Raw genomic sequence first — 15411 nt, forward strand, 5'->3', positions numbered from 1 at the left:
GAACCCCTGGACTCAAGTGATCTTCCCACTTCAGCCTCCAAAGTGCTGGGATCATAGGCATGAGCCGCTGTGCCTGGCCAACATTTAATAGATTAACTCATTTAACCTTCAGAACAACCTTATGCGTGATGATTATAATTCCCATATAACAGATATGAGGCACAGAGAGGTTAAGTAACTTGCCTGCAGCACATGGTTAATGAGTGGTAGAGAAGGGCAGGCTGACTTCAGTGTCTGAGCTCTTAATCATCCTACCATGCTGCCCTGAGAAATGCATGTCAGTGAGTCTGAATGTTTGTCACCACATTAGTCCTTTGGGACTACAGAGGAGAGTAAATAAGGAAAAATACCTGGGGGTGTAGAGGTAAGTGTCAAATCTAATCAAGTCCAAATCCCAGAGGTTTTCGTTTTTTATGCTATGGACCCTTTTGGCAGTCAGGGAGTCCATAGACCTTCTGCTCAGAATAATGTTTTTACATACAAACTAAAATAGAATTGGAAACCAATTATAGTGAAATACAGTTTCACTTGGCCAACATGGTGAAACCCCATCTCTACCAAAAATATGAAAAATTAGCCAAGTGTGGTGGTGTGCACCTGTAATCCCAGTCACTCAGGAGGAGGCAGGAGAATCACTTGAACCCAGGAGGAAGAGGTTGCAATGAGCTGAGATCATGCCACTGCACTCCAGCCTAAGCAAAAGAGCGAGACGCCATCTCAAAAAAAAAAAAAAAAAAAAAAAAAGGAAAGAAATAAATATCTGGGATATCTGTTACTGACAAAGTCACAGATACAGCTAATACTACTATGATTTGTGGCCTTTATTAGTAAGGGAAGGAATTTCTAAATTTCCGTTTGAGGTTAGTGAAAATAAACAGGATATGTTTTTCTTCCCTTTCAAGTTTGTAGGCCTCTTGAATTCCATCCATGGATCTCTTTGGGGAAGGGGGTTTTGGAGGATACAGGTATATATACCCTCAAGTTACTAATCCCTGCCACCAAACCCGGGAGCAGTTTCTGGGTGTACTGTAGTGACCTGATGTATGGACAAGAAGTAGACCCAGGCAATTGACCAGGAATTACTGGGAAGAGGAATTCAATGGTGTGAACTGGTCACTCTTTCCCATAAGCCTGATGATTGAAAAAGGACAATGAGTGGCTGGGCACGGTGGCTCACGCCTGTAATCCCAGCACTTTAGGAGGTTGAGGCGGGCAGATCACAAGGTCAGGAGTTTGAGACCAGCCTGACCAACATGGTGAAACCCCGTCTCTACTAAAAATACAAAAATTAGCCGGGCATGGTGGTGCACACCTGTAATCCCAGCTACTCAGAAGGCTGAGACAGGAGAATCGCTTGAACTCAGTAGGCGTAGCTTGCAGTGAGCCGAGATTACGCCACTGCACTCCAGCCTAGGAGACAGAAACAAGAGAAACTCTGTCTCAAAAAGAAAGAAAGAAAGAAAAAGGACAATGAAAAAATAAGTGAAGTAAAATTTGTTTCTGTGATATCTGAGATAATCCTTTAGATGTGTTTCTAACATTTCCCCAAATGAAGTAAATTATTTTTTTTTTATTTTTATTTTTTTTTGAGACAGAGTTTCACTCTTGTTACCCAGGCTGGAGTGCAATGGCGCGATCTCGGCTCACTGCAACCTCCGCCTCCTAGGTTCAGGCAATTCTCCTGCCTCAGCCTCCTGAGTAGCTGGGATTACAGGCACGCGCCACCATGCCCAGCTAATTTTTTGTATTTTTAGTAGAGACGGGGTTTCACCATGTTGACCAGGATGGTCTCGATCTCTTGACCTCGTGATCCACCCGCCTCGGCCTCCCAAAGTGCTGGGATTACAGGCTTGAGCCACCGCGCCCGGCCTAATGAAGTAAATTATTACACAAAATTCTAAAGTTAAAGCAAATTTGGAAAAAAAACAGTTACACCTGGATAGAAGTCTATTTTTGGCATTCTGAGTATCTGCAGCTTTGGAAAAATGAGAGGCAGGATCCATGGGTAGGACCAGCACATTAATGGTAGCAAGCTGTCCTCATTCTGCCCCCAGTTCTGCCTCAGCAGCTTCAAACATGGTGGGCTGACAACAGCTGGAGGTTGGAGAAGAACAATTTCAGAGCATGTATTGGAAAACCCAAGGTGCTGAGGAATGTACTGAAGCTCTACAGTGATGGAGGCATGAATCAGCAGCATGCAGATAGAAACATAAATGCGACATCATTTGTAATTGCAGTCTGAATGAGTTAGAAAAAATTTGGAATATTCTTACATGGAAGCTACATCTGAATACTACCAGGAAGATTTGTAATAATGACAGTGATAGTTAATATGAATGGAATGTTTACTCTTTGTCAGGCACTGTTAGAAGTACAGTATTTTACATGCATTAACATATTTAATTCTTAGAGTAAACTTATGAGATAAGTGATGTTAATATCTCCATTTTACAAGAAAGAAGACTGAAGTACAGAGAGGTAGAAGTAAATTCTTTTTTTAAAAATGACACTTATCTGGGCCTGCATGGCACCCAGCAGCCAGGGGAAAAAAAGAAGATACTTATTCTAAGATAGAGTAGAAGTATATATATTTTTCTTTTTTAAAATACTTTTTTTGTACAGAACAGTTGAAATGTAAGAAGTATATTCTTTTGTTTTGTTTTTTGAGACAGAATCTTGCTCTGTTGCCAGGGTGGAGTGCAGTGGTACAATCTCAGCTCACTGTAGCCTCCACTTCCCAGGTTCAAGCAATTTTCACTGCCTCAGCCTCTCAAGTAGCTGAGATTACAGGTGCCTGCCAGTATGCCCGGCTAATTTTTGTGTTTTTTTTTTCAAATGTGTATGTGTGTGTGTGTGCGTGTGTGTGTTTTGAGGCAGAGTTTCACTCTTGTTGCCCAGGCTTGAGTGCAATGGCACAAAATCTCAGCTCACAGCAACCTCTGCCTCCGGGGTTCAAGCAATTCTCTTGCCTCAGCCTCCCAAGTAGCTGGGATTTTAGGCATGTGCCACCATGCCTGGCTAATTTTGTATTTTTAGTAGAGATGGGGTTTTTTTTTTGTTTTTTTTTTTTTTTTTGAGGCGGAGTTTCACTCATGTTACCCAGGCTGGAGTGCAATGGCGCGATCTCAGCTCACCGCAACCTCCGCCTCCTGGGTTCAGGCAATTCTCCTGCCTCAGCCTCCTGAGTAGCTGGGATTACAGGCACGCACCACCATACCCAGCTAATTTTTTGTAGTTTTAGTAGAGACGGGGTTTCACCGTGTTGACCAGGATGGTCTTGATCTCTTGACCTCGTGATCCACCCGCCTCGGCCTCCCAAAGTGCTGGGATTACAGGCTTGAGCCACCGCGCCCGGCCTGAGATGGGGTTTTTTCATGTTGGTCAGGCTGGTCTTGAACTCCCGACCTCAGGTGATCCACCCACCTCAGTCTCCCAAAGTGCTGAGATTACAGCCATGAGCCACTGCGCCCAGCCAATTTTTATATTTTTAAGTAGAGACAAGGTTTCGCCATGTTGGCCAGGCTGGTCTTGAACTCCTGACCTCAGATGACCCGCCTGCCTCAGCTTCCCAAAGTGCTGGGATTACAGGCGTGAGCCATTGTGCCTGGCCTAGAAGTATATTCTTGACTGTATTAGTTAAGTGCTATATTGACTGTATGGTAGCTGCTGTAAAAATAAACTTTGAAACCTCAATGGCTTAACACATTGGAGTGTCTTTCTCACCACCTAAGCCCGATAAGAGGTTGGGTGTTGAGAAACTCAATGATGAAAGTCTGCTGTCTTCAGTATATCAGAATCACTCTGAGGTTTCTTGTACCTTCATTTGAAGGTTAAATGCATCAAATTCCACTGGCCAGAACTACTTGCCTATGACTAATTAAAGGGGAAGCTGGGAAAGGTAGCTGAACTCTGGTCCCACAGGGGAAAAAAATGGTTTCGTTACCAGCTGGCCAGTCTTTGTCACGCCAGCAGATCAGATAACTTGATTGGTTCAAGCAGAGAGCTTCTCTTTTTTTTTCAAAATGTGCTCCTTAACAAACTGAAACAACTTTTAGATGAGCTTAGTTCATGGTCTTTTGTTAAGAAGGGAAAGTCTTTTGTTTTTATGTTGTGGATATGGTATTATTACCATCCAGTCCTTCTGTATAATTATTATCAGAAATCATGGCTTGAGAACAACTCTTTTTACATTCAAATACTGTTTTTGGCAACTGTTCTCCAACATTGTATTGATTTATTGCCAAAGAATTTATATAGCACACAAATAATGCGCTTATCTGGTAAGTAAATTTCTTTCTTTCTTTCTTTCTTTTTTTTTGAGGTGGAGTTTTGCTCTTGTTACTCATGCTAGAGTGCAATGGCGCAATCTCGGCTCACCACAACTTCCACCTCCAAGGTTCAAGTGATTCTCCTGCCTCAGCCTCCTGAGTAGCTAGGATTACAGGTGCCCACCACCACCCCTGGCTAATTTTGTACTTTTAGTAGAGATGGGGTTTCTCCATGTCAATCAGGCTGGTCTTGAATTCCCGACCTCAGGTGATCTGCCCACCTTGGATCCCCAAAGTAAAAAAATTTCTTAACTAATTTATTAAGATATTCTCTGGACTTCTGGGAACTAGAATGATCTTAACTACTTTTGTGTGGAAGAACTTTGGGGCCTAAGACATTACTTGTCCATATGTTTAAGTGAGTCCAGATCTATTTTCTGAAGAAAGTCTTGTCTTTGCACATATAATTTCTTAGGCCCATTTCCAAATGGCAATGGGATGGCCTTCTTTTTTGGGCCATGACACTGTTAGATGCCTCACTGCTCTGAAAGAATGTCAGTCCTAACTTCAGCTCCATTGAATGCAAAATCAACTATTACTCAGCAGCAAAATAATTTCTATCCTAGTTTCTTACCAGAAAAATAACTTCAAACTTTCTCTGCACTTTATCAAAAGCTCAAGTGAAAAAAAAATAATATTCATTGGGGATTACTTGAAGAATAAGTAATCCATCTACTTCTCTAAACAACCTAAATGTTGTCCATGATTTATGACTACTGGAATAAGTTATGTACCTGGATTGCCTCTGTCTCTTGTAGAATTTCTTGTGCTGAGTTGCATTTTGGTTTTACACACCAAAGCTAGTTGTAAGAGATGGCCCTAGGAATCTTGCTGTTGTAGTTATTAAAAGAATATTGTTAAGGACTTTGACCATTATGTTATAGAGTGACTCATAATTAGGGAAAATTTCTCTCACATCTTATTACCAGGAAGCTATATTTCTCTTAAGAGCTACTTTATTTTTAGCAAAGGGAAAGTAAATTTCATCATTGTTCAGATTTCTCTATTGCTTTGTCCCTGGAAGCTCAGAATCAAATTTATAGCCCAGGTCTAGCTGTTGTCTAGAACTATATAATATGCACTTTTGTGTGTCATCATAACAGTTGGTTTTGGCTTATTTTCCTTCTCCTGCTTGCCTTCACTTCTGTCCTGCACGCCAATTATTTAACCCATTAATGTATTTTATATTATATTTCTGTTAATTGCTTTGAAGACTTTAGAAACATAGGAACTGTATGTTTGAGCATGTACTTGCAGGTATATGCTTAGATATAAAGTAATGCTCAAATATTTGGAATAACAAAAGATGTTTAGATACATGTTCCCTTAAATATTATTGTTGCATGTTTTTCATTAAAAATTTTACACTGGAATTCATGTTTGTTCCTTTTTTTAATGTGTATATATATATATATATATATTTTTTTTTTAATTGCATTTTAGGTTTTGGGGTACATGTGAAGCACATGCAAGATTGTTGCATAGGTACACACATGGCAGTGTGATTTGCTGCCTTCCTCCCCTTCACCTATATCTGGCATTTCTCCCCATGCTATCTCTCCCCTCCTTCCCACCCCCCCGTCCCTCCCCCATTTCCCCCCAACAGATCCCAGTGTGTAGTGCTCCCCTCCCTGTGTCCATGTGTTCTCATTGTTCAACACCCACCTATGAGTGAGAACACGCGGTGTTTGATTTTCTGCTCTTGTGTCAGTTTGCTGAGAATGATGGTTTCCAGGTTCAAGGCCATGTCCCTACAAAGGACACGAACTCATCATTTTTGATGGCTGCATAATATTCCATGGTGTATATGTACCACATTTTCCTTGTCCAGTCTATCATCAATGGGCATTTGGGTTGGTTCCAGGTCTTTGCTAGTGTAAACAGTGCTGCAGTGAACATTCGTGTGCATGTGTCCTTATAGTAAAATGATTTATAATCCTTTGGATATATACCCAGTAATGAGATTACTGGGTCAAATAGAATTTCTATTTCTAGGTCCTTAAGGAATCGCCACACTGTCTTCCACAATGGTTGAACTAATTTACACTCCCACCAACAGTGCAAAAGTGTTCCCATTTCTCCACATCCTCTCCAGCATCTGTTGTCTCCAGATTTTTTTTTTTTGAGATGGAGTTTCACTCTTGTTACCCAGGCTGGAGTGCAATGGCGCGATCTTGGCTCACTGCAACCTCCGCCTCCTGGGTTCAGGCAATTCTCCTGCCTCAACCTCCTGAGTAGCTGGGATTGCAGGCATGTGCCACCATGCCCAGCTAATGTTTTTGTATTTTTAATAGAGACGGGGTTTCACCATGTTGACCAGGATGGTCTCAATCTCTTGACATCGTGATCCACCCGCCTCGGCCTCCCAAAGTGCTGGGATTACAGGCTTGAGCCACCGCGCCCGGCATCTCCAGATTTTTTAATGACTGCCATTCTAACTGGCGTGAGATGGTATCTCAATGTAGTTTTGATTTGCATTTCTCTAATGATCAGTGATGATGAACGTTTTTTCATATGTTTGTTGGCCTCATGTATGTCTTCTTTTATAAAGTGTCTGTTCATATCCTTTGCCCACTTTTGAGTGGGCTTGTTTGTTTTTTTCTTGTAAATCTGTTTTAGTTCTTTGTAAATCCTGGATATCAGCCCTTTGTCAGATGGGAAGACTGCAAAAATTTTTTCCCATTCTGTTGGTTGCTGATTCACTCTAATGACTGTTTCTTTTGCCGTGCAGAAACTGTGGAGTTTGTTAGGTCCCATTTGTCTATTTTGGCTTTTGTTGCCAATGCTTTTGGTGTTTTGGTCATGAAGTCCTTGCCTACGCCTATGTCCTGAATGGTTTTGCCTAGATTCCATCTGGAGTTAATTTGAGTATAAGGTGTCAGGATGGGGTCCAGTTTCTGCTTTCTACACATGACCAGCCAGTTTTCCCAACACCATTTATTAAACAGGGAATCCTTTCCCCATTGCTTGTTTTTTTCAGGTTTGTCAAAGATCAGATGGTTGTAGATATGTTGTGTTGCCTCCGAGGCCTCTGTTCTGTTCCATTGGTCTATATCTCTGTTTTGGTACTAGTACCATGCTGTTTTGATTACTGTAGCCTTGCAGTATAGTTTGAAGTCTGGTAGTGTGATGCCTCCTGCTTTGTTCTTTTTGGTTAGAATTGACTTGGCTGTGCAGGCTCTCTTTTGGTTCCATATGAAGTTTAAGGTGGTTTTTTCCAGTTCTGTGAAGAAGGTCATTGGTAGCTTGATGGGAATAGCGTTGAATCTGTAAATTACTTTGGGCAGTATGGCCATTTTCACGATATTGATTCTTCCTAACCATGAACATGGAATGTTTCTCCATCTGTTTGTGTCCTCTCTGATTTCGTTGAGCAGTGGCTTGTAGTTCTCCTTGAAGAGGTCCTTTATGTTCCTTGTTAGTTGTATTCCCAGGTATTTTATTCTCTTTGTAGCAATTGTGAATGGCAGTTTGTCCTTGATTTGGCTCTGTTTAAGTCTGTTATTGGTGTATAGGAATGCTTGTGATTTTTGCACATTGATTTTGTATCCTGAGACTTTGCTGAAGTTGCTTATCAATTTCAGGAGATTTGGGGCTGAGACGATGGGGTCTTCTAGATATACAATCATGTTGTCTACAAATAGAGACAATATGACTTCCTCCTTTCCTATTTGAATACCCTTTATTTCTTTTTCTTTCCTGATTGCTCTGGCTAGAACTTCCAGTACTATATTGAATAGGAGTGGTGAGAGAGGGCATCCTTGTCTAGTGCCCGATTTCAAAGGGAATGCTTCCAGTTTTTGCCCATTCAGTATGATATTGGCTGTTGGTTTGTCATAAATAGCTTTTATTATTTTGAGATATGTTCCGTCGATACCTAGTTTATTGAGGGTTTTTAGCATAAAGGGCTGTTGAATTTTGTCAAAGGCCTTCTCTGCATCAATTGAGATAATCGTGTGGTTTTTGTCTTTGGTTCTGTTTATGTGGTGAATTACGTTTATAGACTTGCGTATGTTGAGCCAGCCTTGCATCGCTGGGATGAAGCCTACTTGATCATGGTGGATAAGCTTTTTGATATGCTGTTGCAATCGGCTTTCCAGTATTTTATTGAAGATTTTTGCATCTATGTTCATCATGGATATTGGCCTGAAGTTTTCTTTTCCTGTTGAGTCTCTGCTGGGTTTTAGTATCAGGATGACGTTTGTCTCATAAAATGATTTAGGAAGGATTCCCTCTTTTTGGATTATTTGGAATAGTTTCAGAAGGAATGGTACCAGCTCCTCTTTGTATGTCTGGTAGAATTTGGCTGTGAGCCCATCTGGACCTGGGCTTTTTTTTGGGTGGTAGGCTCTTAATTGCTGCCTCAACTTCAGACCTTATTATTGGTCTATTCAGGGTTTCAACTTCTTCCTGGTTTAGGCTTGGGAGGAGGCAAGTGTCCAGGAATTTATCCATTTCTTCCAGGTTTACTAGTTTATGTGCATAGAGTTGTTTGCAATAATCTCTGATGATGGTTTGAATTTCTGTGGAATCTGTGGTGATACCCCCTTTATCATTTTTTATTGCATCAATTTGGTTATTCTCTCTTTTCTTTTTTATTAATGTGGCTAGTGGTCTGTCTATTTTGTTGATCTTTTCGAAAAACCAGCTCCTGGATTTATTGATTTTTTTGAAGGGTTTTTTGTGTCTCCATCTTCTTCAGTTCTGCTTTGATCTTAGTTATTTCTTGTCTTCTGCTAGGTTTTGAGTTTTTTTTGATCTTGCTCCCCTAGCTCTTTCAATTTTGATGCTAGGATGTCAATTTTAGATCTCTCCTTGCTTCTCATGTGGGCACTTATTGCTATATATTTTTCTCTAGAGACTGCTTTAAATGTGTCCCAGGGATTCTGGTATGTAGCGTCTTCATTCTCGTTGGTTTCAAAGAACATCTTTATTTCTGCCTTCATTTCATTGTTTATCCAGTCAACATTCAAGAGCCAGTTGTTCAGTTTCCATGAAGCTGTGCGGTTCTGAGTTAGTTTCTGCATTCTGAGTTCTAACTCGATTGCACTGTGGTCTGAGAGACTGTTTGTTATGATTTCCATTCTTTTGCCTTTGCTGCGGAGTGATTTGTTTCCAATTATGTGGTCAATTTTAGAGTAGGTGTGATGTGGTGCTGAGAAGAATGTATATTCTGTGGATTTGGGGTGGAGAGTTCTGTAAATGTCTATTAGGTTTGCTTGGTTCAGGTCTGAGTTCAGGTCCTGGATATCCTTGTTAATTTTCTGTCTGGTTGATCTGCCTAATATTGACTATGGGGTGTTAAAGTCTCCCACTATTATTGTGTGGGAGTCTAAGTCTCTTTGTAAGTCATTAAGAACTTGCCTTATGTATCTGGGTGCTCCTGTATTGGGTGTGTATATATTTAGGAATGTTAGCTCTTCTTGTTGCATTGATCCTTTTACCATTATGTAATGTCCTTCTTTGTCTCTTTTGATCTTTGTTGCTTTAAAGTCTATTTTATCAGAGATGAGAATTGCAACTCCTGCTTTTTTTTGCTCTCCATTTGCTTGGTAAATCTTCCTTCATCCCTTTATTTTGAGCCTTTGTGTATCCTTGCAAGTGAGATGGGTTTCCTGGATACGGTACACTGATGGGTTTTGGCTTTTTATCCAATTTGCCAGTCTGTGTCTTTTGATTGGGGCATTTAGTCCATTTACATTTAGGGATAATATTGTTACGTGTGAATTTGATACTGCCATTTTGATGCTAGCTGGCTGTTTTGTTCGTTAGTTGATGCAGATTCTTAATTGTGTTGATGTTCTTTACCATTTGGTATGTTTTTGGAGTGGCTGGTACTGGTTGTTCCTTTATATGTGTAGAGCCTCTTTCAGGAGCTCTTGTAAAGCAGGTCTGGTGGTGATGAAATCTCTGAGTACTTGCTTGTTCGCAAAGGATTTTATTTTTCCTTCACTTATGAGGCTTAGTTTGGCTGGATAGGAGATTCTGGGTTGAAAGTTCTTTTCATTAAGGATGTTGAATATTGGCCCCCACTCTCTTCTGGCTTGTAGGGTTTCTGCTGAGAGATCTGCTGTGAGTCTGATGGGCTTCCCTTTGTGGGTAACCCGAGCTTTCTCTCTGGCTGCCCTTAGCATTTTCTCCTTCATTTCAACCCTGGTGAATCTGACGATTATGTGCCTTGGGGTTGCTCTTCTTGAGGAATATCTTTGTGGTGTTCTCTGTATTTCCTGGACTTGAATATTGGCCTGCCTTGCTAGGTTGGGGAAGTTTTCCCGGATAATAGCCTGAAGAGTATTTTCCAGCTTGGATTCATTCTCTTCATCACTTTTTTTTTTTTTTTTTTTTTTTTTTTTTTTTTTTTTTTAAGATGGAGTTTCACTCTTGTTGCCCAGGCTGGAGTGCAAGGGCGCCATCTCGGCTCACTGCAACCTCCATCTCCCAGGTTCCAGCGCTTCTCCTGCCTTAGCCTCCCAAGTATCTGGGATTGTAGGCATGTGCCACCACACCTGGCTAATTTTGCATTTTTTGTATAGATGGGTTTTCTCCATGTTGGTCAGGCTGGTCTTAAACTCCCAACCACAGGTGATCCGCCCACGTCGGCCTCCCAAAGTGTTGGGATTACAGCATGAGCCACCGTGCCTGGCCTTGTTTCTTTCTTTGTATTCCACTGCTTCTGTTCTCCAACCCATCCTGCAACCACAGCCACCCTTGCCTTTTCTTAAACTATTCCCCACTCCTTCTGCTCTTCATTGCCAAATCTTCCTCCAAGGGCCTCGGCACTAGCTGCTCTGACAGCATGGAATGTTCTTTCCTGACAGACTCCTTTTTATCAGTTCCTTGCCAGCTACACAGAGAAACTTTCTAACCCTCATCCTCTCTAAAGCTGACTCTTGTCTCCTGCCCACGCTACCTCATATATAAACAGCACCCTGCTTTCTTTCTTCACTATATTCTGCCATCATTAGCTTAATTCATTTGGTGGTTATATGTCTACTCAACTAGAGGGTGAACTCCGTGAGGGTGAGTACCACACAGTTTGCTTTTTTTTTTAAATGAGATGAAGTTTCACTCTCGTTGTCCAGGCTAGAGTGCTAGAGTGCAGTGGCACAATTTCAGCTCACTGCAACCTTTCCTCCTAGGTTCAAGCAATTCTCCTGCCTCAGCCCCCTGAGTAGCTGGGATTACAGGTGCATACCACCATGCCCAGCTACATTTTTCGGTATTTTTAGTAGAGACAGTTTTCTCCATGTTGGTCAGACTGGTCTCGAACTCCCAACCTCAAGTGATCAGCCCACCTCAGCCTCCCAAAGTGCTGCTGGGATTACAGGCTCGAGCCACCACACCTGTCCTGCTTTTTTTTTTTTTTTTTAGAGACAGAGTCTCACTATATCACTCAGGCTGGTCTTCACCCCATCTCCCTGCACCCCACCACCCCACCCCGCCCTGGGATGGAGTCTTGCTCTGTTGCCCAGGCTGGAGTGCAGTGGTACAATCTCAGTTCATTGCAACCTCTGCCTCCTGGGTTCAAATGATTCTCCAGCTTCAGCCTCCCAAACAGCTGGGACTATAGGTACTTACCATCATGGCCAGCTAATTTTTATGTTTTTAGTAGAGATAGGTTTCACCATGTTGGCCAGGCTGGTCTTGAACTTCTGACCTTTTGATCTTCCCACCTCAGCCTCCCAAAGTCCTGGGATTACAGGCATGAGCCACTGTTCCTGGCCTCAGTCTGGTCTTTAACTCCTGTCCTCAACCATCCTCCTGCCCTACTTAGCCTCTTGAGTAGCTGGGATAAAGGCATGTGCCACTTTGCCTAGCAATTCAGGTCTTAAGATGCATGAATAAATTGTTGCGCCTATCAACTGCAGAAAACCTCCTCTACCTCTTCTATACCCTAAGGAATATTCCCTTTGTGAAACTCCTGAATTTACTCTTGTCTGGTCTGAACACAGTCATTTAACATATTTAAAGGCCTCGATACCTCTTTGTTTCATGTTTCAAGATAGATTTCCCCAATTACTTTGTAAGTTTGAAATTATTTGGCTAATAGATTATTAGAGGAATACTGAAGGTACAGGCAGTAGAATCTGGATATCAGCAAGAGATTTAAATAGCTTCATATTCATGAGGGTATGAGAACCTTTATATTAACTCAGAACCCCAGAGTTAGTACAAAGATTATTGTAAGCAGAACACATTTGAGATTCAATAGATTCATAAAGAATCCTTCTCAGAGCTTCCCTTATCTGACTAAAAGCAGCAACTTCTGAAAAATGAGGCTACCATGAATCTGCCCTCCAGGAAAGTTGTACGGCCCTGAAGAAGGCAAAAAGACCACACATAGTTATATGGCCAAATATTATCATAAACCTTAACTCCCATTTATTCTCTTAAAAACCCACTTGTATTTCCTTTAAAAACCTATTTGTTATTCCCATGGGAGTCTTTTCTTCCTCCTCCTTCCCCTCCTACGTTAGATATATAAGCCACAAGTTCTAACCACCTGTTTGTTACTCAACACTGAACAATCCAACACTTATGTGCATTGCATGCATAAAGTCTCTTATGAATTTGTCTTTTGTTCAGTTTAATTTGCAGGCCTCCAGTAATTGAATAGAAGAGGGTAGAAGAGGCCAGGTACAGTGGCTCATGCCTGTAATCCCAGCACTTTGGGAGGCTGAGGCAGGCAAATCACAAGGTCAGGAGTTCGAGACCAGCCTGGGCAACATGGCGAAACCCCATCTCTACTAAAAATACAAAAATTAGCCAGGCATGATGGTGCATGCCTGGAGTCCCAGCTACTCAGGAGGCTGAGGCAGGAGAATTGCTTAAACCCAGGAAATGGAGGTTCTAGTGAGCCTAGATCACATCACTGCACTCCAGCCTGGTTAACAGAGCAAGACTCTGTCTCAAAAAAAAAGAAAAAAGAAAAAGAAAAGAAGAGCGTAGAAGTTTTTTTTTTGTTTTTGTTTTTTTAAATAAGGGCAATGATGATACAAGAACAAGAAGGGGTGGAAGCAAGGTAACTTACATTTATTGAGAGCCACTTAGATTAGGCAAAACAAGTCATAGGAAGATATATTTCACCTTCATTTTTTTTTTTTTTTTTTTTTTTTTTTTGAGATAGGGTCTCTCTCTGTCACCCAGGCTGGAGTATAGTGACACAATCACAGCTTGGTCTCCCAAAGTGCTGAGATTATAGGCGTGAGCCACCATACCTGGCCTCACCTCCCTTTTTTTAAACAATGGGAGCAAGCAAAGGGTAGAGTGAATTTCCTTGAGACATCATTCACTCAACAAAATGTTTTGAGTGTGTTTCATGTGCTAGGTATCCTAAGAACTAGGGATAGAGCTTGAATAAGACTTGGTTCCTGTTCTCATGGTATTGACAGTTTAGCAGAGGCCAGGAGGAACACATTTGAAAAAAAAGTTCTATCAGGCCTGGATCAGAGGTTTTAGCCCTGAACAGAAGCCACATTCAGAGGTGAGAAAGGAAGTAAATGAACATTTGCAGAGGACTTACTGTATGTCATATATCATGCTAATCACTATATGCAGCATACATGGCTAGGTACAGTGGCTCACACCTGTAGTCCCAGCATTTTGGGAGGCTGAGGCAGGTGGATCACTTGAGGTCAGGGGTTGTAGGCCAGGCTGGCCAACATGGTAAGACCTTGTCTTTACTTTAAAAAGCACAAAAATTAGCCAGGCATGGTGGCACATGCCTATAATCCCAACCACTTGGGAGGCTGAGGCAGGAGGATTGCTTGAACCTGGGAGGCAGGCATTGCAGTGAGCTGAGATTGTGCCACTGTCCTCTCAAAAACAAAACAAAACCACAGATCCTGAGAGGAGGAACAAGGCACTTATTGGCCTCCTCCAGGGTCCTTAGTATTGCTATACACACAGGAGACGTTCAGCACCCAAGTGATTACCGATATAATTCAAAAGATTCGATGGTAATGAATCACCAGAGCAAGATGGTGTCTGAGTAGCTGGGACTATAGGCAGTTGCCACCACACACAGCTATTTTTTAGAAACTTTTTTGTAGAGATGGGGGTCTCTTCATCTTGCCCGGGCTGGTCTCAAACTCCTGAGCTCAAGCAATCCTCCTACCGCAGCCTTCCAAGTAGCTAGGACTCATGTTATTTATTTGTTTATTTTTTTTTGAGACAGGGTTTCAATCCTATCTCCCAGGCTGGAGTACAATGACGCAATCTCTGCTGACTGCTGCCTCTGCCTCCCCAGTTCAAGCAATTTTCCTGCCTCAGCTTCCCAAGTTGCTGAGATTACAGACGCACGCCACCACACCCGGTGAACTTTTGTATTTGTTGTAAAGACAAAACATGGTTTCGCCAGGTTGCCCACGTTGGTCTCGAACCCCAGCGCTCAAGCGATTCGCCCTCCTTGGCCTTCCAAAGTGCTGGGATTACAGGCGTGAGCCAAGGCGCCTGGCCCTGAATTGATTTTTAAAGCCGCGTTTTACTTTTGCTCCAGCAGGGGGAGCCAGGTCCATGTTGATTAAAGGCAAAACAAAAAATCCAAAACAAAACAAAAGAAATAAAAAGAACAAACAAAAATGGGAAGTTCAGGCGAAAAGATCCCTTTTTCAAAGAAAATGCCTTCCAATTTCTGAAGTATTGTATTTCTACCTTCCTTTAGAGTCTCTAGGCAGCTCTTTCCTCTCTGAGACTTTAGGGGATAAATCTGAAGTTGAGGCAGGTCACAGTAGAAAGCTTTCAGTTTTTTGAGTCCCTTTCAAGGCACGGAATGTCAATTTGTGTAAAGATATTTGAAGCTGAATACTCGGCTTAAATTTACCCATTTATGGGCCCTGCGTGGTGGCTCATGCCTGTTGATCCCAGCACTTTGGGAGGCCGAGGCAGGCAGATTACCTGAGGTCAGGAGTTTGAGACCAGCCTGGCCAACATGATGAAACCCCATCACTCCTAAAATACAAAAATTAGCCAGGTGTGGTGGCACGCGCCTGTAATCTCAGCTACTTGGGAGGCTGAGGCAGAATTGCTTGAACCCAGGAGGCGGAGGTTGCAGTGACCTGAGATCATGCCACTGCACTCATCC

This window comes from Sapajus apella, unplaced genomic scaffold (assembly GCF_009761245.1).
Source record: "Sapajus apella isolate SASKATOON/1434 unplaced genomic scaffold, GSC_monkey_1.0 scaffold47, whole genome shotgun sequence".
In the NCBI taxonomy this organism is placed as follows: Eukaryota; Metazoa; Chordata; class Mammalia; order Primates; family Cebidae; genus Sapajus; species Sapajus apella.